This window comes from Aegilops tauschii, chromosome 7 (assembly GCF_002575655.3).
Source record: "Aegilops tauschii subsp. strangulata cultivar AL8/78 chromosome 7, Aet v6.0, whole genome shotgun sequence".
NCBI lineage: Eukaryota > Viridiplantae > Streptophyta > Magnoliopsida > Poales > Poaceae > Aegilops > Aegilops tauschii.
Genome location: NC_053041.3, coordinates 591,051,598 through 591,077,935, shown reverse-complemented (window position 1 = coordinate 591,077,935; position 26,338 = coordinate 591,051,598). Strand labels below are relative to the sequence as shown.

Genomic DNA, 26,338 nt, shown 5'->3' with positions numbered 1-26,338 from the left:
CTCCGGAACAATGGAGCGAGCAACTGACTTATTAGAAATAATACATACTGATTATGTGGTCCGCTGAGTGTTGAGGCTCACGGCAGATATCGTTATTTTCTGACCTTCACAGATGATTTGAGCAGATATGGGTATATCCACTCGATGAAACATAAGTCTGAAACATTTGAAAAGTTCAAAGAGTTTCAGAGTGAAGTGGAAAATCATCATAACAAGAAAATAAAATTTCTACGATCTGATCGTGGAGGTGAATATTTGAGTTATGAGTTTGGTCTTCACTTGAAACAATGCGAAATAGTTTCGCAACTCACGCCACCTGGAACACCAAAGTGTAATGGTATGTCCGAACGTCGTAACCGCACTTTATTAGATATGGTGCGATCTATGATGTCTCTTACCGATTTACCACTATCGTTCTAGGGTTATGCATTAGAGACAGCTGCATTCATGTTAAATAGGGCACCATCTAAATCCGTTGAGACGACACCGTATAAACTGTGGTTTGGCAAGAAACCTAAGCTGTCGTTTCTTGAAGTTAGGGGCAGCGATACTTATGTGAAAAGGTTTCAACCTGATAAGCTCGAACCCAAATCGGAGAAATGTGTCTTCATAGGATACCCAAAGGAAACTGTTGGGTACACCTTCTATCACAGATCCAAAGGCAAGATATTCGTTGCTAAAAATGGATACTTTCTAGAGAAGGAGTTTCTCTCGAAAGAAGTGAGTGGGAGGAAAGTAGAACATGATGAGGTAATTGTACCTTATCCCGAATTGGAAAGTAGTTCATCACATAAATCAGTTCCAGTGATGTCTACACCAATTAGTGAGGAAGTTAATGATGATGATGATCATGAAACTTCAGATCAAGTTACTACTGAACCTCGTAGGTCAACCAGAGTAAGATCCGCACCAGAGTAGTACGGTAATCCTGTTCTGGAGGTCATGTTACTTGACCATGACGAACCTACGAACTATGAGAAGCGATGATGAGCCCTGATTCCATGAAATGGCTTGAGGCCATGAAATCTGAGATAGGATCCATCTATGAAAACAAAGTATGGACTTTGGTGGATTTGCCCGTTGATCGGCAAGCCACTGAGAATAAATGGATCTTCAAGAGGAAGACAGACGCTGATGGTAGTGTTACTATCTACAAAGCTCGACTTGTCATGAAATGTTTTCGACAAGTTCAAGGTGTTGACTACGATGAGATTTTCTCACTCGTAGTGATGCTTAAGTCTGTTCGAATCATATTAGCAATTGCCGCATTTTATGAAATCATGCAAATGGATAATAAAACTGCATTCTTTAATGGATTTATTAAAGAAGAGTTATATATGATGCAACCAGAAGGTTTTGTCAATCCTAAAGGTGCTAACAAAATGTGCAAGCTCCGGTGATCCATCTATGGACTGGTGCAAGCATCTCGGAGTTGGAATATATGCTTTGATAAGTTGATTAAAGCATATAGTTTTATACAGACTTGCGGTGAAGCCTGTATTTACAAGAAAGTGAGTGGGAGCACTACAGCCTTTCTGATAAGTATATGTGTGTGACATATTGTTGATCGGAAATGATGTAGAATTTTCTGGAAAGCATAAAGGAGTGTTTGAAAGGAGTTTTTCAAAGAAAGACCTCGGTGAAGCTGCTTACATATTGAGCATCAAGATCTATAGAGATAGATAAATACGCTTGATAAGTTTTTTCCATTAGTACATACCTTGACAAGATTTTGAAGTAGTTCAAAATGGAATAGTCAAAAAAGGAGTTCTTGCCTGTGTTGCTAGGTGAGAAGTTGAGTAAGACTCAAAGCCCGACCACGGCAGAAGATAGATAGAGAATGAAAGTCATTCCCTATGCCTCAGCCATAGGTTATATAAAGTATGCCATGTTATCTACCATTCCTATTGTATACCCTGCCCTGAGTTTGGCAAAGGGAGTACAATAGTGATCTAGGAGTAGATCACTGGACATTGGTCAAAATTATCCTTAGAGGACTAAGGAAATATTTCTCGGTTATGGAGGTGATAAAGAGTTCGTCGTAAAGAGTTAGGTCGATGCAAGCTTTGACACCGATCTGGATGACTCTGAGTCTCGATCTGGATACATATTGAAAGTGGGAACATTTGGCTAGAGTAGCTCCGTGCAAAGCATTGTAGACATAGAAATTTCCAAAATACGTACGGATCTGAATGTGGCAGACCCATTGACTGAACCTCTCTCACAAACAAAACATGATCACACATTAGTACTCTTTGGGTGTTAACCACATGGCGATGTGAACTAGATTACTGACTCTAGTAAACCCTTTGAGTGTTGGCCACATGGCGATGTGAACTATGGGTGTTAATCACATGGTGATGTGAACTATTAGTGTTGAATCACATGGCGATGTGGACTAGATTATTGACTCTAGTGCAAGTGGGAGACTAAAGGAAATATGCCCTAGAGGCAATAATAAACTTATTATTTATTTCCTTATTTCATGATAAATGTTTATTATTCATGCTAGAATTGTATTAATCGGAAACTTAGTACATGTGTGAATACATAGACAAAACAAAGTGTCCCTAGTATGCCTCTACTTGACTAGCTCATTTATCAAACATGGTTATGTTTCCTAACCATAGACATATGTTGTCATTTGATGAACGGGATCACATCATTAGGAGAATGATGTGATGGACAAGACCCATTCGTTAGCTTAGCATTATGATCGTTACAGTTTCATTGCTACTGCTTTCTTCATCACTTATACATGTTCCTCAGAATATGAGATTATGCAACTCCCGAATACCGGAGGAACACCTTGTGTGCTATCAAATGTCACAACGTATTTGGGTGATTATAAAGATGATCTACAGGTTTCTCCGAAGGTGTTTGTTGGCTTGGCATAGATCGAGATTAGGATTTGTCGCTCCGTGTATTGGAGAGGTATCTCTGGGCCCTCTCGGTAATGCACATCATTATAAGGCTTGCAAGCAATGTGACTAATGAGTTAGTTGCGGGATGATGCATTACGGAACGAGTAAAGAGACTTGCCAGTAACGAGATTGAACTAGGTATGATGATATCGACGATCGAATCTCGGGCAAGTAACATACCGATGACAAAAGGAACAACGTATGTTGTTATGCGGTTTGACCGATAAAGATCTTCATAGAATATGTAGGAGCCAATATGAGAATCCAGGTTCCACTATGGGTTATTGACCAGAGATGTGTCTCGGTCATGTCTACATAGTTCTCAAACCCGTAGGGTCCGCGCGCTTAATGTTCGATGACGATTTGTATTATGAGTTATGTGATTCGATGTACCGAAGTTTGTTCAGAGTCCCGGATGAGATCACAGACATGACGAGGAGTCTCGAAATAGTCGAGAGGTAAAGATTTATATATTGGAAGGTTGCATTTGGACATCAGAATGGTTCCGAGTGGTTCGGGCATTTTTCCGGAGTACCGGGAGGTTACCGGAACCCCCCGGGAGAAGTATTGGGCCCAGTGGGCCTTATTGGAGGAGAGGAGAAAGGGCTCTCGGTGTCAAAACCGGAGGATCTCGGGTAGGGGGTCCCGAACTATGCGTCTAAGGTCGATGGTAACATGAGATAGGGGACACGATGTTTACCCAGATTCGGGCCCTCTCTATGGAGGTAATACCTTACTTCCTACTTGATTATCTTGATGAATATGAGTAATATAAGATATCATCTACCACGAGATCATAATGGCTAAACCCTAGAAGTCTAGCCTGTATGATTACGGTAATGAGTCCCTCTCCGAACTAAGTCCTCCAGTTTATATAGACACCGGGAGGATCTAGGGTTACACAAGGTCGGTTACAAAGGAAAGGAATCTACATATTTGGTCGCCAAGCTTGCCTTCCACACCAAGGAGAGTCCTATCCGGACACGGGTGCAGTCTTCGGTCTTCGCATCTTCACAGCCCATCAGTCCGGCCCATGGCTAGCAGGCCGGACGCCCCGAGGACCCCTTAGTCTAGGACTCCCTCAGTAGCCCCTGAACCTGGCTTCAATGACAAGGTATCCGGCGCATAGATCTGTCTTCGGCATTGCAAGGCGGGTTCCTCCTTCCGAACTCCAAGATAGTCTTCGGACGTATTGAATGTGTCCGGACCTGTAACACACACCACACACAACTGCAGAGGGAACATAATATCCCACGAGTCCCATCTACTGACAACTTTTTGCGAGATGACATCACATCTGTTCGGTCACTATATCGAAACCGTTTTTGTCCGCTATTCCGTGTTTCGAGAAGCAGTTTCCATTGGCACGTCTTGTCAAAGCAGAGATCGTGTCCCCTTATTGCGGGATTTTCATCAATGCAGGCGTGGGTAACCCAACCGTGCCGTTTACACAGCCCTTGGGAACAGGCGAGTTTTAGGGTGAGTGGGGAGGCGTTCGATATTTACTGCTTTATAAGGGGGTAAGGATTCCCTTTATTCACCCACGCCCTCTCTCTTTCTCTACCCTTCCATCCTTGAGCTCCAGCACCCAAGTTCTAGCTTCCCCCGTCCGAGAAAGCACTCCAATCATGTCCGGAGCTGGAGGCAAGTGGATGGCCTCCTCTGTTAAGAAGGACATCAAGGAGCTCCGGGAGGCCGGATACCTGGCCAAGGAGATCGTTCACCGACTCTCGGCCAAGGGACAGATTTTCCCTACCCCAGAGCCCAATGAGAGGGTTGTGTTTCTCACACATTTCGTCCGCGGGCTGGGATCCCCCCTCCACCCGCTCGTCCGCGGACTGATGTTTTACTATGGGCTAGACTTCCATGATCTAGCCCCCAACTTTATCCTCAACATCTCGGCATTTATTGTCGTTTGCATGCCTTTCTCCGCATCCCACCTCACTTCGGCCTATGGCTAAAGACCTTCAATGTGAAGCCGAAGGTGGTGAGTGGCCAACAAGCAAAGTGCGAAGGCTCCATGGTGGGCAAGATGCCCAATGTCACCTGGCCCGAGGGCACCTTTGCGGAGACGGTGAAGGGGTGGCAGTCGGGGTGGTTCTACATCACCGAGCCGCGCGACACCAACTGGGTGGCGGCCCCCGAATTTCGATCCGGAGTTCCGATGCGGCTCACCTCCTGGCAAGAGAGGGGCCTAACCTGGGGTTCCTCGAACGAGCTAACTGGGCTCCAGACGTGCATCCAGAACATGATAACCAAGAAAATCAAGCTTGTTAACGTGATCTAGGTTATGCTCGTTCGCCAGATCCTTCTGTGCCAACGCCGGACTTGCTATTTGTGGGAGTTCGACCCAGCCAAGCACCATACGCTACTAGAGCTCTTCGGCACAACGCACGAAGACATCTGGAAAGTGCTCTTCAAGGCCGGCGAGACACCACCGCCCACGACCGAGGATCGCGGGCTTAGCTTAAAGCGCCAGGCGAATTCGGTAAGTTCTTTCATGTTTTCAAGGTATACCCTTTACTGGCATATTTTGAGGAAGGAGTCTAAGCCTTCCTATCAATTTCGTCAGGCCTGGATCGAGGTAGCAGGACGAATTAACTGTCCGGCTCCGCTGCCCGAAGACCAAGAGTTCCCACTCCTAACGAAGATGTTGTTTCCGGCTCCCATGAGATGCCGGAGAAGAAGGCCAAGAAAACGGCCAAGGGGGCCAGGAGTGGCCCTCGCCGAAAAAGGTGCCTCAGACGTGACATCTGAAGACGAGACTCACTCTTCGGCCGCCGAAGATGACGACGAGGAGGAGGAAGCAAGCGACTCCCCCCTGAGGGGGGAAGGAAGAAAAGGGCGGCCTCCACAAATCTGGAGGCGAAGGCGCCCAAGAGGGGAAAGGGCTCCCTCGCGGGTAACTCCGCGTGGGACGTCGATAGCAGTCCGGAGCGACCCCCCGGACCAAGCCTCGGGCCACATCGTAAGTACCAAAAACCCTATGCGCGTCTCAACGTCTCGTCTTTCCGCTTTGTAATATTAATATGTTTAAATTATGCCATTGCGGTCCGGCCCGTGACACCTCCCCACGATCCTCAACTGGAGGTTCGCTAGATTCAAAGGAGAGGGCCAGCGTGTCACCGCCGCCCGCTCACTCTCCCCCGGCCAAGGGTAATGAAGAGGTGGTGTCCCAAAGGACCTTCCCAGGTCAGGGAGAGGCTCCGGAGGCTGTCGAGGTGGTGCCAAAAGATAACTGCTCGGTCGTCGGACACATGGGGGAAAAAGCCCCCATGTGGACTGGTGATGGGGGACAAGTTCAATTTGGCCCCAGCCGGATACCATTCCGGGGAACCACACGGCTCCGGAGTCAGGCGGCCGGCCTTCCCCGAAAAGAGGAGGTGTGCCTGTTCCGCCGGCGGCCCCTGTCCAATCAGAGGAACCGGATAATCTGCTGGAAGCGCTGTGAGGCGCTTCCATTGTGGATGAACACCGTACCCTTATGGGTACAGTTATCGAGAAGGTTCAGTTTGCCAAAAGTGGACTGACCGAAGCCTGCGCTAGCCTCCTAACAGGCTTTGAGGCAAGTAATGTAATTGTAGGAAGAATACCACAGTGTAGACAGTAGCCCCTGATGCTCTGTTCGGTGTTCGGGAAGAAAAAGCCGAACAGAGGATCAAAATAATTGTCGCAGGAGCCTAACATAAGATGTCTGTGTGAATAAGCAAGTGTCACTGCTGGCTGCTGCCACTCATAATGCGGAGGTCTCCGAACTGAAGCAGAACCTGGAGCGGGCCAAGGAAGAGCTCGGCCTCGTGAAGAAGCAGCTGGAGAATAGCCAAGGTATGCAGTAACCTGCGTGTATTTTTAGAAAGGATGAATGGTTCGTGCTGACCAAAGTGTCATGAACCTTATTAGGGGCCACGACCGAGGTGGCAGCCCTCAAGAAGGCGTTAGCCGAGGCCAAGGACAAAGCGGCCAAGGAACGCGCCACGCGCAAGAAGCACAAGGCCCGGGTCGACGAGGTCCAGCAAGAGCTCCAGGACGTCATCAAGAAGTATGCGTCCTTGGAGCGTGATTCTAAGACGCAAGGTTCCGAACTTGCGAAGGCCCACCAGAGCGCATGAGATTCCCGAGCCGAAGCCCAGAGCGCCCTCCAGGAAATCCAGGCGGCCAAGAAGATCACGGCGGGTAAGGCTTTCATTATGCAAAGCAAGTCTGTGAAGGAAACGTTCCTTTTACTTGCATGAATTTGGAGCTCTCCAGGGGCGTTTAAGGATTTTCCGCGTAGCGTATCGGATGCTGTCGAGTTCTATCGAGCCGAAGAAGGGAGTTCTACAGAGAAGCTGTTCTGGTCTCAATACCTCGGACCAGAACATCTGGTGCCCTTAAGGGACCAGCTGAAACAGCTGGTCGAGCTGTACAAGGCGGCCGAGCTAGCCATGAAGGACCTAATAGTCCGGCTATGGCCTGCCGAGCCTATGCCCAGCAGCTACTTCAGACTTGTGAAGCAGCTTGTGAGTGCCTGCCCACGGCTTGAAGTCGTGAAGCGGTCGGTCTGCATTGAAGGTGCACGGATGGCCTTTGCCCGCGCCAAGATGCACTGGGCAAAGATGGATGCCAAGAAGCTGATGACCGAGGGACCGCCTGAGGGCAAGGAGCACCGTGCGGCCGTATGGATCCCGCCTTGTGGCGGAGCAATGTGTGAAGGATGTTATATTCCCATGAAAACATTCATGTTATCCTGTCCTGTAATATGAGACAAGGTCATTATGTAATATACTGCTTGTGACTCTTAATATTTTACCTCCTATGCGGCCATTTATGAAATCTGAGGGTTAACCAGTCGTCGGCTTCTGCCCCCATGTAGATACTACGGGGGTGTCCGGGATAAATCTAAACACTCTTTACTCCACCTTCTGGTCCTTAAAGGAGGTGGTTAGCGCAACGAACAAGGCAATCAGACTATACGGCTTTTATCGCCCTCACTTAGCCATAGGAGTTTGACAACGAGAATTTTGGCGAAGCCCCTGGTATTCGGAAGGCTCAACCAGGGGCGCTATACACGCCTGATCGAATAGAAACCGATTCTTCGCATAAAGCAGAAAAAATCTCTAAGGATTTGAAACCTCTCGAACTGCTGACCAGCTCTCGCCGCATCATGACAGTCAGTTTTTGGTTTTCTCTACCGAGGTGCTCGTCCGGACGAACCAGGGCACAATCGCAGTAGTTCTCCCTTTATTACCGTAGCCGATATAGCGGAACATAAGGTAGTAAGCACAGGAGCCGGGCAACCCAACTATTGACCAAAGACATGATTCGGAGCCGATGCATATAATGCTATAAGTTCGGGGTGCCGAACCATGCTGTAAAAATGTTCGGACTTTCTTGCCGTATTGCGGAGCGTCATGAAGCCCCTGGCGACGTAATACGTACCAGGGTGTACGTGTGCGGTGAGTAATAAATACAAAGGCAAGGAAAAAAAGGTAATAAGCTGACACGCCAATTAATTTCCCTTGTGATTTGATTAATGCGTCGAGGCGTACTTGTGCAAGTAATGCAATTAGTGAGTAGGGCTATTTAACATGCCATGACAAAGAGCGAGCTGCGTGCGGGTATGTAAAACAGGTATAGCGATCGTTAGCAGAGACCACCTGGGGCCTCCCTTGTACGTCAAAGTTCCTTTCTTCCTTGGTGTATTTCATCCTTTGACAGGGCCAGTAATTCGACCGTCGAAGAAGGCTTATGTAAAAGAAAATCTGAAAAAGGAAAAAGGAAATGGTTGAAGTATACGTGTGTCCGGGATCAGTCGAGCCGAACTATGGATCACAAACTAGCTGTGCCTCCGTCGATGCCCATGGAATTTCGAGTGCGTAATTATGAATGCGTGGTACGAATGCCACTACTTGATCGGGGCTGGGACGGAGGCCGAATTGCTAATCGAGCTCTTAACGAGCCGAAATGTCCTGTTGCACCATAGCCCAGACTCTTTTAACGGTGTCCGGGGGCTCGGCAGCCGGATTACAGTTCTGCTTGAAAAGGCCGCTCTGTACTTCTGCTGCTAGGGTGGCGGTGTGTGCTCCTCTGTTCGGAGGGAGCGTTCCGTGTTTCCGTTGACCGTTATAACGCCACGTGGACCGGGCATCTTGAGCTTAAGATAAACATAGTGAGGTACAGCATTGAATCGAGCAAATGCGGTTCGTCCAAGCAGTGCCTGATAGCTGCTGCGAAAGGGGACGATATCGAAGATTAATTCCTCGCTTCGGAAGTTGTTCGGAGATCTGAAGACTACCTCTAGTGTGATTGAGCCCGTACAGCGGGCTTCTACACCTGGTATGACTCCTTTAAAGGTAGTCCTTGTGGGCTTGATCCGTGATGGGTTAAAGCCCATTTTGCTCACTGTATCATGAGTATCCTAATAGAGCAGATTGAGGCTGCTGCCACCGTCCATGAGGACTCGTGTTAGGTGGAACCCATCAATGATTGGGTCCAGGACTAGTGCGGCTGATCCGCCATGCCGGATACAGGTCGGATGATCCCGACGATCAAAAGTGATTGGGCACGATGACCATGGGTTGAATTTTGGGGCGACTGGCTCTATCGCATAAACGTCCCTTAGTGCGCGCGGGCCTAGAATTTCCTAGTTGACTCTCCAGGCCGTTGGACTATGTGACTTAAGTCATCAGCGTCTGGTGGCCGGACATATGTTCCTTGGAAGTTGTCAAGAAAGGCTTCCTCCAAGTCCTCCCAGCTGCCGATGGAATTTTCAGGTAGGCTGTTTAACCAGTGCCGAGCTGGCCCTTTGAGCTTTAGTGGGAGGTATTTGATAGCATGGAGGTCATCTCCGCGGGCCATGTGGATGTGGAGAATAAAATCCTCGATCCATACCGCGGGATCGGTTGTTCCGTCATATGATTCAATATTGACGGGTTTGAATCCTTCGGGGAATTCATGGTCCAATACTTCATCAGTGAAGCAAAGAGGGTGTGCGGCGCCTCTATATCAAGCCGCGTCGCGACGTAGCTCTGATGGAGTCCGTCTATGGTTACCAGCCCGGGCGTGACTAGGTTTGTCACGTCCGAATAGGTAGCCGTCATCGCGTGTCATGGCACGTCCTCGCAATCCATAGATCGATCTTGTATGTCCTGCTCTACTTTCCAGGTCTTGACGAAGGTCATATGTATAGCCCCGAGCTGTCTTATCCGTGCCTTTACAGCGAGGTGGAACAGTCTGTTTTTGGCTCGGGTTGCCGTTTTATCCTGGCCGCGCGGTGGCCGATCAACCGCATTGCGTGATGCTGGTGCGGGCTCTGGTGCCTCATCATAGAACTGAGGTAGCAATTTGCGCTTCGGGTAACTTTCGGCTGGGCGTTTAAGGCCGTATTCCTCTGCTGCCAGGACATCGGTCCATCTATCATTGAGCAGGTCTTGATCAGCTTGAAGCTGCTGCTGCTTCTTTTTCAAGCTCCTCGCAGTGGCTATTAGCTGAAGCTTAAAGTGCTCCTACTCCAAAGGCTCCTCAGGCACGATGAAGTCTTCGTTGTCGAGGCTCACCTCCTCCTCGGAGGGCGGACGGTAACTACCATCCTCCGAGTCTTCTTCTATGGCCTGTTCGTCAGGGCTGACATGCCCTGATTCCCGATTGTATTGTTCGGCAGTTTGTTCATCGGGTTCTTCTATGTCTTTGGCACCATCCGGAGTGTTGTCGTCTCCTGTGCCGGTGTTGATGTCCCTGCTGCGGCGAGATTTAGAGCAGCGTCGTTGACGCCGGTGCTTTGGTTGTGTTTTAGGAGGGTCCTCCTTTGCTGGGTTTCCTTGTTGTCGCCAGTGTTACTTTTGGGCGTATCTACCATGTATACGCCGTATGAGGAAGTGGCCGTCCATCGTCCAGTAAATGGCGGATTTTGGCCCTGCTCCTCGCCGGCATCGTCGTCCATACCGTCGATGTCTTCGGAGCCGTAATCAAGCGTGTCGGTTAAATCTTCGATTGTGGCTATAATGTGGGTGGCGGGTGGGAAGCAAGATTCTCTATCATCAGCCCCTAGCTCGAACCGAACATAGTTTGGCTGTGAGTCCCCAGCAAAGGATAGGTTTTTTAATGAATTTAGCGCATCGCCCAAAGGTGAATGCTAAAAGATGTCTGCAGCGCCGAATTCGAAGATCGATAAATGATCAAGTTCGGCGTTTGCGGGCTCATATGGTTCGGAACTTATGACCGGAGATGAGTCCAGAGTTCCGGTAACGCAGATGTCCCATGAGTATAGGTCCATGTGTGGCTCCAACGCCGCGGGATCCGTGGCCTCCGTGGCGGGGTTGAGCTTCCCGTCCTTGGATGGCGCAGTATGCTCCGGATCTAAGGCCGGAGCAGTTACAGGAGCTATGTCCTAAAAGCGGCCCGACGACAGATTTAGGTCATGTTCGTCGAGGTGACCAGGAGCGGTCGCCGCGGTCTCGAATCCGGCGAAGATCAAGTCTCCGCGGATGTCCGCAACGTAGTTCAAGCTCCCAAATCTGACCTGATGACCAGGGGCGTAGCTATCGATCTGCTCCAGATGGCCAAGCGAGTTAGCCCGCAGTGCGAAGCCGCCGAACACGAAGATCTGTCCGGGGAGGAAGGTTCCTCCTTTGACAGCGTCATTGTTGACGATTGAAAGGGCCATCGAGCCTTTTGAGGACGGCACAGTGGAACTCCCAATGAAAGCACCAATGTCGGTGTCAAAACCGGCGGATCTCGGGTAGGGGGTCCCGAACTGTGCGTCTAAGGTCGATGGTAACAGGAGACAGGGGACACAATGTTTACCCAGGTTCGGGCCCTCTCTATTGAGGTAATACCCTACTTCCTGCTTGATTGATCTTGATGAATATGAGTATTACAAGAGTTGATCTACCACGAGATCGTAATGGCTAAACCCTAGAAGTCTAGCCTGTATGACTATGGTAATGAGTCCCTCTCCGGACTAAGTCCTCCGGTTTATATAGACACCGGGAGGATCTAGGGTTACACAAGGTCGGTTACAAAGGAAAGGAATCTACATATTTGGTTGCCAAGCTTGCCTTCCACGCCAAGGAGAGTCCCATCCGGACATGGGTGCAGTCCTCGGTCTTCGCATCTTCACAGCCCATCAGTCCGGCCCATGGCTAGCAGGCCGGACGCCCGAGGACCCCTTAGTCCAGGACTCCCTCAAGGGCCACGTGAGAGGGGTGCCCTCCCCTTGCCCAAACCGAATTGGACTAGGGTAGGGGGCCAGCCCCCCTCTTTCCTTCCCCCTCTCTCTCCCTTACCTTTCCCTCCGGTGGAAGAAAGGAAAAAGGGGGGTCGAATCCTACTTGGACTAGGAGTCCAAGTAGGACTCCCCCCTGTCGCGCCCAAACCTGGCCGGCCTCCTCTCTCCCTTCCTCCTTTATATACGTGGCCAGGGGGCACCCCAATAGCACAACAAATAATCTCTTAGCCGTGTGCGGTGCGCCGGTAACTTCATCATCACCGTCACCACGCCGTCGTGCTGACGGAACTCTCCCTCGGCCTCAGCTGGATCTAGAGTTTGAGGGACGTCACTGAGCTGAATATGTGCGGATCGCGGAGGTGTCGTGCGTTCGGTACTTGATCGGTTGGATCCCAAAAACATTCGACTACATCAAGCGCGTTACTTAACGCTTCCGCTTTCGTTCTACAAGGGTATGTAGACAAACTCTCCCCTCTCGTTGCTATGCATCTCCTAGGTAGATCTTGCGTGATGATACATCCATTTTGCATCATGTTTTTATATCGATATTTATTGCATTATGGGCTGTTATTACACATTATGTCACAATGCTTATGCCTTTTCTCTCTTATTTTACAAGGTTTACACGAAGAGGGAGAATGCTGACAGCTGGAATTCTGGACTGGAAAAGAGCAAATATTAGAGACCTATTCTGCACAACTCCAAAACTCCTGAAACTCCACGGAAATCAGTTTTGGAATATATTAAAAATATTGGGCGAAGAAAACACCAGAGGGGGACCACACCCTGTCCACGAGGGTGGGGGTGCGCCCTACCCCCTGGGCGCGCCCTCCTGCCTCGTGGGCCCCCTGGCAGGCCTCCGGTGCCCATCTGTTGCTATATTAAGTCTTTTTCCCTGGAAAAATCAGAAGGAAGCTTTCAGGATGAAGCGTCGCCGTCTCGAGGCGGAACCTTGGCGGAACCAATCTAGGGCTCCGGCGGAGCTGTTCTGCCGGGGAAACATCCCTCCGGGAGGGGGAAATCATCACCATCGATCCTCTCATCGGGAGGGGGTCAATCTCCATCAATATCTTCACCAGCACAGTGTCATCTCAAAACCTAGTTCATCTCTTGTATCCAATCTTTGTCTCAAAACCTCATATTGGTACCTGTGGGTTGCTAGTAGTGTTGATTACTCCTTGTAGTTGATGCTAGTTGGTTTATTTGGTGGAAGATCATATGTTCAGATCCTTCATGCATATTAATACCCCTCTGATTATGAACATGAATATGATTTGTGAGTAGTTACGTTTGTTCCTGAGGACATGGGAGAAGTCTTGCTATAAGTAGTCATGTGAATTTGGTATTCATTCGATATTTCGATGAGATGTATGTTGTCTTTCCTTTAGTGGTGTTATGTGAACGTCGACTACATGACACTTCACCATTGTTTGGGCCTTGGGGAAGGCATTGGGAAGTAATAAGTAGATGATGGATTGCTAGAGTGACAGAAGCTTAAACCCTAGTTTATGCGTTGCTTCGTAAGGGGCTGATTTGGATCCATATGTTTCATGCTATGGTTAGGTTTACCTTAATATTTCTTTCGTAGTTGCGGATGCTTGTGAGAGGGGTTAATCATAAGTGGGATGCTTGTCCAAGGAAGGGCAGTTCCCAAGCACCGGTCCACCCACATATCAAATTATCAAAGTAACGAACGCGAATCATATGAGCATGATGAAAACTAGCTTGACGATAATTCCCATGTGTCCTCGGGAGCGCTTTCCTTTATATAAGAGTTTGTCCAGGCTTGTCCTTTGCTACCAAAAGGATTGGGCCACCTTTCTGCACCTTGTTTACATTTGTTACTTGTACCCGTTACAAATTACCTTATCACAAAACTATCTGTTACTGATAATTTCAGTGCTTGCAGAGAATACCTTACTGAAGAGCGCTTGTCATTTCCTTCTGCTCCTCGTTGGGTTTGACACTCTTACTTATCGAAAGGACTATGATAGATCCCCTATACTTGTGGGTCATCAAGACTCTTTTCTGGCGCCATTGCCGGGGAGTGAAGCGCCTTTGGTAAGGAAAAATTTATATAGTGTGTTGAAATTTACTGTCACTTGTTACTATGGAAAGTAATCCTTTGAGGGGCTTGTTCGGGGTATCTTCACCCCGACCAGTAGAGCAAAGAGTTGCTCCTCAACCTACTGAACCTACTGAAAATGTTTACTTTGAAATTTTTTCGGGTATGATAGAGAAACTGCTAGCTAATCCTTTTACAGGAGATGGAACGTTACATCCCGATTTGCACCTAATCTATGTGGATGAAGTTTGTGGATTATTTAAGCTTGCAGGTATGCCCGAGAATGTTATCAAGAAGAAGGTCTTCCCTTTATCTTTGAAGGGAAAGGCATTGACATGGTTTAGGCTATGTGATGATATTGGATCATGGAACTACAACAGATTGAAATTGGAATTTTATTAGAAGTTTTATCCTATGCATCTGGTTCATCGTGATCGTAATTATATATATAATTTTTGGCCTCGCGAAGGAGAAAGAATCGCTCAAGCTTGGGGGAGGCTTAAGTTTATGTTATATTCATGCCCCAATCATGAGCTCTCAAGAGAAATTATTATTCAAAAAATTTATGCTCGGCTTTCTCTCAATAATCGCTCCATGCTCGATACTTCTTGTACTGGTTCTTTTATGATGAAGACTATTGAATTCAAATGGGATTTATTGGAAAGAATTAAACGCAACTCTAAAGATTGGGAACTCGACGAAGGTAAGGAGTCAGGTATAACACCTAAGTTTGATTGTGTTAAATCATTTATGGATACCGATGTTTTCCGTGAATTTAGCACTAAATATGGACTTGACTCTGAGATAGTAGCTTCTTTCTGTGAATCATTTGCTACTCATGTTGATCTTCCTAAGGAGAAGTGGTTTAAATATCATCCTCCCATTGAAGTAAAAGTAGTTGAACCTATTAAAGTTGAAGAAAGGACTATCACTTATAATGTTGATCCTATTGTTCCTACCGCTTATATTGAGAAACCACCTTTCCCTGCTAGAATAAAGGATCATGCTAAAGCTTCAACTGTGGTTCGTAAGAGTAATACTAGAACACCTACACCCCCTGAGCAAATTAAAGTTGAACCTAGTATTGCTATGGTTAAAGATCTCTTGGTCGGTAATATTGATGGGCATGTTATTTACTTCTGTGATGAAGCTGCTAGAATTGCTAGACTCGATACTAAAAATAAACATAGACCTGTTGTAGGCATGCCTGTTATCTCTGTTAAAATACGAGATCATTGCTATCATGGCTTATGTGATATGGGTGTTAGTGTGAGTGCAATACCTCATTCTTTATACGAAGAAATTATGCATGATATTGCACCTGCTGAGTTAGAAGGTATTGATGTTACAATTAAACTTGCCAATAGAGATACTCTTTCACCAGTTGGGATTGTTAGAGATGTTGAAGTCTTGTGTGGGAAAGTTAAATATCCTACTAATTTTCTTGTTCTTGGTTCCCCACAAGATGACTTTTGTCCCATTATATTTGGGAGACCCTTCTTGAATACTGTTAATGCTAAGATAGACTGCGAAAAGGATATTGTTACTGTTGGTTTAGGGGATATGTCTCAAGATTTTTATTTTGCTAAATTTCGTAGACAACCCCATGATAAAGAATTGCCTAGTAAAGATGAAATTATTGGTCTTGCTTATAATGATCCTTTAGAACAATATTTGTTAGACCATGAAAATTGTATTTTTATAAATGAAAGAAGGGAAATAGATGAAGTATTCTTTAAACAGGGACCTATTTTGAAACACAACTTGCCTGTTGAATTCTAGGGGATCCTCATCCACCAAAGGGTGATCCCGTGTTTGAGCTTAAACCATTACCTGATACTCCTAAATATGCTTATCTTGATGAAAAGAAGATATATCCTGTTATTATTAGTGCTAACCTTTCAGAGCAAGAAGAAGAGAAATTATTGAAAACTCTGAAGAAGCACTGTGCTGCTATTGGATATACTCTGGATGATCTTAAGGGCATTAGTCCCACTCTATGCCAGCACAAAATAAAATTGGAGAAATACGCTAAACCGGTTGTTGATCACCAAGGACGGCTAAATCCTAATATGAAAGAAGTGGTAAGAAAAGAAATACTAAAGCTTCTGCAGGCAGGTATAATTTATCCTGTTGCTGATAGTCAGTGGGTAAGTCCTGTACATTGTGTCCCTAAGAAGGGAGGTATTACTGTTGTTCCTAATGATAAAGATGAATTGATCCCACAAAGAATTGTTACAGGTTATAGAATGGTAATTGGCTTCCGCAAATTAAATAAAGCTACTAAAAAGGATCATTACCCTTTACCTTTTATTGATCAAATGCTAGAAAGATTATCCAAACATACACATATTTGCTTTCTAGACGGTTATTCTAGTTTCTATCAAATACCTGTGTCGAAAGAGGATCAAGAAAAGACCACTTTTACTTGCCCTTTTGGTACCTTTGCTTATAGACGTATGCCTTTTGGTTTATGCAATGCACCTACTACCTTTCAAAGATGTATGATTGCTATATTCTCTGACTTTTTTGAAAAGATTGTTGAGGTTTTCATGGATGATTTCTCCGTATATGGAACTTCTTTTGATGATTGCTTAAGCAACCTTGATCGAGTTTTGCAGAGATGTGAAGAAACTAATCTTGTCTTGAATTAGGAGAAGTGCCACTTTATGGTTAATGAAGGTATTCTCTTGGGGCACAAAATTTCTTAAAGAGGTATTGAAGTTGATAAATCTAAAGTTGATGCTATTGAGAAGATGCTGTGCCCTAAGGACATTAAAGGTATAAGAAGTTTCCTTGGTCAAGCCGGTTTTTATAGGAGGTTCATTAAAGATTTCTCAAAAATTTCTAGGCCTCTTACTAATTTCTTACAAAAAGATGTTCCTTTTGTCTTTGATGATGATTGTGTAGAAGCATTTGAAATACTTAAGAAAGCCTTGATTTCTGCACCTATTGTTCAGCCTCCTGATTGGAATTTACCATTTGAAATTATGTGTGATGCTAGTGACTATGCTGTAGGTGTTGTTCTAGGATAAAGAGTTGATAAGAAATTGAATGTTATCCAATATGCTAGTAAAACTCTAGACAGTGCCCAGAGAAAATATGCTACTACTGAAAAGGAATTTTTAGCAGTTGTATTTGCTTGTGATAAGTTCGGACCTTACATTGTTGATTCTAAAGTAACTGTTCACACTGATCATGCTGCTATTAAATATCTTATGGAAAAGAAAGATGCTAAACCTAGACTTATTAGATGGGTTCTCCTAGTACAAGAATTTGATTTGCATATTATAGATAGAAAGGGAGCTGAGAATGCCGTTGCAGACAACTTATCTAGGTTAGGGAATGTTCTTGATGACCCACTACCTATTGATGATAGCTTTCCCGATGAACAATTAGCAGTCATAAATGCTTCTCGTACTGCTCCAAGGTATGTTGATTATGCTAATTACATTGTTGCTAAATTTATACCACCTAGTTTCACATACCAGCAAAAGAAAAAGATTTTCTATGACTTATGACATTACTTCTGGGATGACCCACACCTTTATAAAGAAGGAGTAGATGGTGTCATTAGACGTTGTGTACCTGAGCATGAACAGGAACATCCTACGCAAGTGTCACTCCGAGGCCTACGGAGGACACCATGCTGGAGACAGACCTGCACATAAGGTATTGCAATCCAGTATTTATTAGCCAACTCTTTTCAAGGATGCCCATAAGTTTGTCTTGTCTTGTGATGAATGTCAAAGAATCGGTAATATTAGTAGACGTCAAGAAATTCCTATGAACTTTTCACTTGTTATTGAGCCATTTGATGTTTGGGGCTTTGATTATATGGGACCGTTTCCATCCTCTAATGGGTATATGCATATTTTAGTTGCTGTTGATTACGTTACTAAGTGGGTAGAAGCTATTCCAACTAGTAGTGTTGATCATAACACCTCTATTAAGATGCTTAAAGAAGTTATTTTTCCGAGGTTTGGAGTCCCTAGATACTTAATGACTGATGGTGGTTCACATTTTATTCACGGTGCTTTTCGTAAAATGCTTGCTAAGTATGACGTTAATCATAGAATTGCATCTCCATACCACCCACAGTCTAGTGGTCAAGTAGAACTGGGTAATAGAGAGATTAAATTAATTTTGCAAAAGACTGTTAATAGATCTAGAAAGAATTGGTCCAAGAAACTTGATGATGCATTATGGGCCTATAGAACTGCATATAAAAATCCTATGGGTATGTCTCCATATAAAATGGTTTATGGAAAAGCATGTCACTTACCTCTCGAACTAGAACATAAGGCGTATTGGGCCATTAAAGAGCTCAATTATGATTTCAAACTTGCCGGTGAGAAGAGGCTATTTGACATTAGCTCACTTGATGAATGGAGAACCCAGGCCTATGAGAATGCCAAACTGTTTAAAGAAAAAGTTAAAAGATGGCATGACAAAAGGATACAAAAGTGTGAGTTTAATGTAGGTGATTATGTTTTGCTATACAACTCTCGTTTAAGATTTTTTGCAGGAAAACTCCTCTCTAAATGGGAAGGTCCTTACGTTATCAAGGAGGTCTATCGTTCCGGTGCCATAAAAATCAACAACTTCGAAGGCAAAAATCCGAAGGTTGTGAACGGTCAAAGAATCAAACATTATATCTCAGGTAATCCCATAAATGTTGAAACTAATGTTATTGAAACCGTAACCCAGGAGGAATACATAAGGGACACTTTCCAGAATGTTTCAGACTGCGAAAAGGAATAGGTATGTGGTACGGTAAGTAAACCGACTCCAAAACAGTTCTAATAGCAATTTTTCTACGTTTTGGAATATTTAAGAAAATAGGAAAATAAGAAGTAGTCCGAAAGGGACACGAGGCACCCACGAGGGCGGAGGGCGCGCCATACCCCCCTGGGCGCCCCCCTGCCTCGTGGGTACCTCGTGTGCCCTCCGGACTCTGTTATCTTGCACGATACTTCTTTTGGTCGGTAAAAATTCATTATATAATCTCCCAAAGGTTTTGACCCTCGTATCACGCAAATATCCTCTATTTTGTTTCGAGCTATTTTCTGCCAGAGTTGTCAAGGCCAGGCATCATGTCGTCCCCCTCCTCCAACAATGAGGGCAACGATGCTTGGCTAATGAAGATAGAGCTGAAGAGAGAAGAACCCGGGGAGATTAACAAGGATGATAGGATCAAGAAGGCCACGGACGATCAAACTCCGGCAGCAGAAGAAGAAGACATCCTTCAACCTCATTACAATCTTCTTACCCCTAGTGAAATTGAAGCTTTCAAGATGATTGAAATAATTCAGATGCAGAACAAGTATCTAACTCGTGAAAATATTCTGTTGCAAGAGCATATCACCGCACTCAAGGGCATTATTCGTAAGTTGGAGCACCTCCATCGCTCGATGTTGGACGACAAGCCTACGTCATCAACAACTCCATCATCACCACCTCCGAGGAAAGAGACATAAGCACATGGGTATGGGCACTCCCCTTGGCAATTGCCAAGCTTGGGGGAGGAGCCCCGGTATCGTATCACCATCACACTTCTATCTTTACCGTTTTTCTTAGTTCGATCCTTTTGGTAATATCTTAATCTATTAGAATAAAGTTTTAGTATGATCTAGTTTTGAGTTTTGCTTTATGATCCTTCTATGTGATCGAGTCTGTGAGCTATATATAACAAAGATTAGTTTTGAGTCGAGGGCTTGGTTATCTTGCTATGATCTTGAGGGAATAAAAGAAAGAATAAAAAGAATTAAAGAGATCATAATGATCTTATGGAGAGTAATGACTTGACATATAAAAGAGTATGATGAATAAAAGTTGTTGAGAGTTGACAAACATAGTTTTGGTCATCGTTGCAATTAATACAAAGTAATAAAGAAACAGAGGTTTTCACATATAAATTTATACTATCTTGGACATCTTTTATGATTGTGAGCACTCATTAAAATATGACATGCTAAAAAGTTGATGTTGGACAAGGAAGACAATGTAATGGGTTATGTTTTCTTATATCCGAAATAAAGTATATTGTCATGAATCATCCAACATGTTGAGCTTGCCTTTCCCCCTCATGCTAGCCAAATTCTTTGCACCAAGTAGAGATACTACTTGTGCTTCCGAATATCCTTAAACCTGGTTTTGCCATGAGAGTCCACCATATCTACCTATGGATTGAGTAAGATCCTTCAAGTAAGTTGTCATTGTTGCATGCAATAAAAATTGCTCTCTAAATATGTATGATTTATTAGTGTGGAGAAAATAATCTCTATACGATCTTGTGATATGGAAGAAATAAAAGCGACGGACCGCATAATAAAGGTCCCTATCACAAGTGGCAATATAAAGAGACGTTCTTTCGCATTAAGATTTTATGCATCCAACCATAAAAGCACATGACAACCTCTACTTCCCTCTGCGAAGGGCCTATCTTTTATTTTTGCTTTATGTCTTATGCAAGAGTCGCGGTGATCTTCACCTTCCCTTTTTACACTTTATCCTTTGGCAAGCACATTGTGTTGGAAAGATCCTGATATATATATATATATATATATATATATATATATATATATATATCCAATTGGATGTAAGTTATCATAAACTATTATTGTTGACATTACCCTTGAGGTAAAAGGTTGGGAGGCAACACTATAAGCCCCTATCTTTCTCTGTGTCCGATTAAAACTCCATACCCATAAGTATTGCGTGAGTGTTAGCAATTGTGAAAGACTAAATGATAGTTGAGTATGTGGACTTGCTGAAAAGCTCTTATATTGACTCTTTCCGATGTTATGATAAATTCCAATTGCTTCAATGACCGATATCATAGCTTGTTACTTTTCAATGAAGTTTCTGATTCATACTTGACATTGTGAATAGATTGTCACTTTAGCATAACAAATCATATGACAATTTATATTTATGTTGCTGTTATAAGAATGACCATGATGCCCTCATGTCCGTATTTTATTTTATCGACACCTCTATCTCTAAACATGTGGACATATTTTCCGATATCGGCTTCCGCTTGAGGACAAGCGAAGTCTAAGCTTGGGGGAGTTGATACGTCCATTTTGCATCATGTTTTTATATCGATATTTATTGCATTATGGGATTTTATTACACATTATGTCACAATACTTATGCCTTTTCTCTCTTATTTTACAAGGTTTACACGAAGAGGGAGAACGCCGGCAGCTGGAATTCTGGGCTAGAAAAGGAGCAAATATTAGAGACCTATTCTGCACAACTCCAAAAGTCCTGAAACTCCACGGAAATCAGTTTTGGAATATATTAAAAATATTGGGCGAAGAAAGCACCAGAGGGGGGCCACACCCTGTCCACGAGGGTGAGGGGCACACCCTACCCCCCTGGGCGCGCCCCCTGCCTCGTGGGCCCCCTGGTAGGCCTCCGGTGCCCATCTTTTGCTATATGAAGTCTTTTGCCCTAGAAAAAAGCAGAAGCAAGCTTTCGGGACGAAGCGCCGCCGTCTCGAGGCGGAACCTTGGCGGAACCAATCTAGGGCTCCGGCGGAGCTGTTCTGCCGGGGAAACATCCCTCCGGGAGGGGGAAATCATCACCACCGTCATCACCATCGATCCTCTCATCGGGAGGGGGTCAATATCCATCAACATCTTCACCAGCACCATCTCATATCAAACCCTAGTTCATCTCTTGTATCCAATCTTTGTCTCAAAACCTCAGATTGGTACCTGTGGGTTGCTAGTAGTGTTGATTACTCCTTGTAGTTGATGCTAGTTGGTTTATTTGGTGGAAGATCATATGTTCAGATCCTTTATGCATATTAATACCCCTCTGATTATGAACATGAATATGATTTGTGAGTAGTTACGTTTGTTCCTGAGGACATGGGAGAAGTCTTGCTATAAGTAGTCATGTGAATTTGGTATTCGTTCGATATTTTGATGAGATGTATGTTGTCTTTCCTCTAGTGGTGTTATGTGAACGTCGACTACATGACACTTCACCATTGTTAGGGCCTAGGGGAAGGCATTGTAAGTAATAAGTAGATGATGGGTTGCTAGAGTGACAGAAGCTTAAACCCTAGTTTATGTGTTGCTTCGTAAGGGGCTGATTTGGATCCATATGTTTCATACTATGGTTAGGTTTACCTTAATATTTCTTTCGTAGTTGCGGATGCTTGTGAGAGGGGTTGATCATAAGTGGGATGCTTGTCCAAGGAAGGGCAGTACCCAAGCACCGGTCCACCCACATATCAAATTATCAATGTAACGAACGCGAATCATATGAACAGGATAAATTATACCTGCCTCCAGAAGCTAGAGTGACAGACCACTTTTACTTGCCCTTTCGGTACCTTTGCTTATAGACGTATGCCTTTTGGTTTATGCAATGCACCTGCTGTTGGGGAACACGACAGAAAACAAAAAAAATCCGACCTACACACCAGCCCAGGACCACTATGGAGACTGCATACATGGTTTGATCTTTTTCGTTACCGACTCGTAGCGCAGCGGGAAGTAGAGTCGATGACGATCGGCGGTGTAGATCCCCGCAGCTAGGATTTACAACCTCCCAACCGCGAGGATGTATACCCTCATCTGCTCCTTAGACAGCCCTCCGGGAGACGGTTGAATAGCCCCCCGGACGGTGTCGCGGACAGCCCTTCGGAAGGACCTTCGAAACTCGAACGGTCACTCGGACAGCCCTTTGGGAGGACCTTCGAAACTCGGATGGTCACACGGACAGCCCTTCGGGAGGCACTCACGAACTAAGACCGAAACTACGATCTCTCTACAGAGTTGCACACATACGGTGTCATCTATCCAGCAGGGCTTCGCCGTCCAGAACTAGTTCCTGCCGGAACCCAGACAGCCTTTCGGCTCTATGAAACTATTTCACTGGGAGGGAGAGAGAAGTCAGATCATGCATGGCACTTGTATGTGAGAAAGAGTGAGTGTGGAGGGCTGCCCCTCCACCTCTATTTATAGGAAATCCCAAGGGGTAGGGTAGTTTAACACAAAAACCCAAAATGCACATGAATGAAGTCCTTCCTCAAGGGCATAAGAGTGAAACCAAGGAACAAGAGGGGCCCCAAGGTGGAGCCCCAAGTGTGGCCGGCCACACCCCTTGGGGGGCCCATGAGGGCCTCCCAATCCATCCATGTCATCCCTAGATCTTTTGAGTAAAGCCCCAAAAGGTGGCTTTCCATAAAATATCCCAAAAAGTACTTTCACTATTCACGACGACATTTTTCAGCGTCCGTTCGAACTAAAATATTTATGTGGGCTTAGAACATTTCTAGTACCCACCATAATAATTTTCAACGCGTTTTGAAACAATTCCAGTTTAGTGATTTTCATCTGCGAAAAGCATCTGAACCGGTTCCTGCAGCTCCGGAACATTTCCGGGTTTTATTTCGAAAAATTCGAAAAAGTTTCCAGAATGATTCTGGCACCCACTAAGAATTATCAGGCATGTGCCGAAACCATTTTGACTTAATGGCATACCCTGAAACAACTATTTCGGTTTCACCGAAACTCATCCGGTGACCTCTCTCTGTGGAACTTTTCCGCTGTCCGAAACTTTTCGGTGTCCGAAACTTTTTCGATGATTTTCTCTCAGACTGCTTGTCTAGTATTCAGCAGATAGATGACCCTTAAGCATGTGACCCTATAGGTTCGGTGAAGCATAGACAGGACCGGAACACTTTCCGATCAATGATCAACATCGGAGCCGTGGACACCCATATTGACCCCTATACCCACACGAATGAATATTCGAGTGAACCCCCAGTTGCCGTGTGCTATTCCTGTTGCTTCGCGATATGTTGCAAAGACCCGAGGTGAGATTTACTTGCATCCCCGTGGATCAACAACTTGTCCACTATGCTAGTTACCTCGTTACTGGTTTTGTTCTCTTTTCTCGTTTCCGTGTTCCGGCATCCCTGTGATCAAATCACACTGTGTTTGGCCAGACGATGATGGATACCGTAACACCGAGAGGGCCCGAGAATATCTCTCCATCGTCGGAGGAGCAAATCCCAATCTTGAGCTATCAAGTTACTTGACATACTTTTCCATGAACCCGTAAGCCGCTGTAATAGCCACCCATTTACGGATGACGTTTAACAACCCCCCAAAGTTCATGAAGCAAGCATGAAGAAACTTGATACTCTCATGGTCTAAGGAATCATGCAAATGTTAACCATCTCTGTGTTATGTACCATTAACTTGTGATGAATGAATCTCATAGCATAACATCAATCCGGGTCGATTCAACAAAAATGTTCTCTTAACATTGTGCCCTCAAAGTTGCTGGCATTGACATGCCCACGATCAGGAATTCAGAACCATCATGCAACACTTGAGCTAGTCTTAGAGGCCAGACTAAGAATACTTCTTACCATTTATTATTCCACACGTGCATATTAGTCTTCCTCCAAGCCTCGTGTTATTGCAGACTCGAGAACCATAGCAGTTATAGCATGGAACATAAACATAATTATGAACTTGGAGATAAATAATATCATTTATTATTGCCTCTAGGGCATATCTCCTACACCTGCTACCTTTCAAAGATGTATGACTACTATATTCTCTGACTTTTGTGAAAAGATTGTTGAGGTTTTCATGGATGATTTCTCCGTATATGGAACTTCTTTCTATGATTTCTTAAGCAACCTTGATCGAGTTTTGCAGAGATGTGAAGAAACTTATCTTGTCTTGAATTGGGAGAAGTGTCACTTTATGGTTAATGAAGGTATTGTCTTGGGGCACAAAATTTCTGAAAGAGGTATTGAAGTTGATAAAGCTAAAGTTGATGCTATTGAGAAGATGCCGTGCCCTAAGGACATTAAAGGTATAAGAAGTTTCCTTCATCATGCCGGTTTTTATAGGAGGCTCATTGAAGATTTCTCAAAAATTTCTAGGCCTCTGACTATTCTCTTACAAAAATATGTTTCTTTTGTCTTTGATGATGATTGTGTAGAAGCATTTGAAATACTTAAGAAAGCCTTGATAAGTAATTGAATTTTATCCAATATGCTAGTAAAAACTCTAGACAGTGCCCAGAGAAAATATGCTACTACTGAAAACGAATTTTTAGCAGTTGTATTTGCTTGTGATAAGTTCAGACCTTACATTGTTGATTCTAAAGTAACTGTTCACACTGATCATGCTGCTATTAAATATTTTATGGAAAAGAAAGATGCTAAACCTAGACTTATTAGATGGGTTCTCCTACTACAAGAATTTGATTTGCATATTATAGATAGAAAGGGAACTGAGAACCCCGTTGCAGACAACTTATCTAGGTTAGAGAATATTCTTGATGACCCACCACCTAGTGATGATAGCTTTCCCAATGAACAATTAGCTGTCATAAATGCTTCTCGTACTGCTCCATGGTATGCTGATTATGCTAATTACATTGTTGCTAAATTTATACCACCTAGTTTCACATACCCGCAAAAGAAAAAGTTTTTCTATGACTTAAGACATTACTTCTGGGATGACCCACACCTTTATAAAGAAGGAGTAGATGGTGTCATTAGACGTTGTGTACCTGAGCATGAACAGGAACAGATCCTACGCAAGTGTCACTCCGAGGCCTACGGAGGACACCACGCTGGAGACAGAACTGCACATAAGGTATTGCAATCTGGTATTTATTAGTCTACTCTTTTCAAGGATGCCCGTAAGTTTGTCTTGTCTTGTGATGAATGTCAAAGAATCGGTAATATTAGTAGACGTCAAGAAATGCCTATGAACTATTCACTTGTTATTGAACCATTTGATGTTTGGGACTTTGATTATATGGGACCGCTTCCTTCCTCTAATGGGTATACGCCGGGCGGCCAGGCTTTGCCCGACGGCGCAGGAAAGGATCCCCCTCTCCCCCTCCCCACGCTCGCGGGTTGCACTACAAGTATTTGAATCCAGGAGTTATTGGTTTCAGTCTTGAGGCTTGGAATATCCTGCTCAAAGCAACAGCCTCGAGACCGAACACTGAAAGAGAAGAAAGAGAAGCATCGAATAGAGAAATTCAAAACAGTGTTGATTAACAAGCTGGTAAGGGCATGATCCTGCATAATAATAAAAAGTGTCTATCATTTCAGTTTGTAATTTCTCTCAGAGCTATGTTGCT

General features: G+C 44.7%; 1 pseudogene; it reads left to right on the top strand.

Annotated features, from left to right (window-relative positions):
• The window catches only part of LOC141027463 (rust resistance kinase Lr10-like), a 260,444-nt pseudogene that overhangs the window by 180,836 nt on the left and 53,270 nt on the right, over positions 1–26,338 (top strand).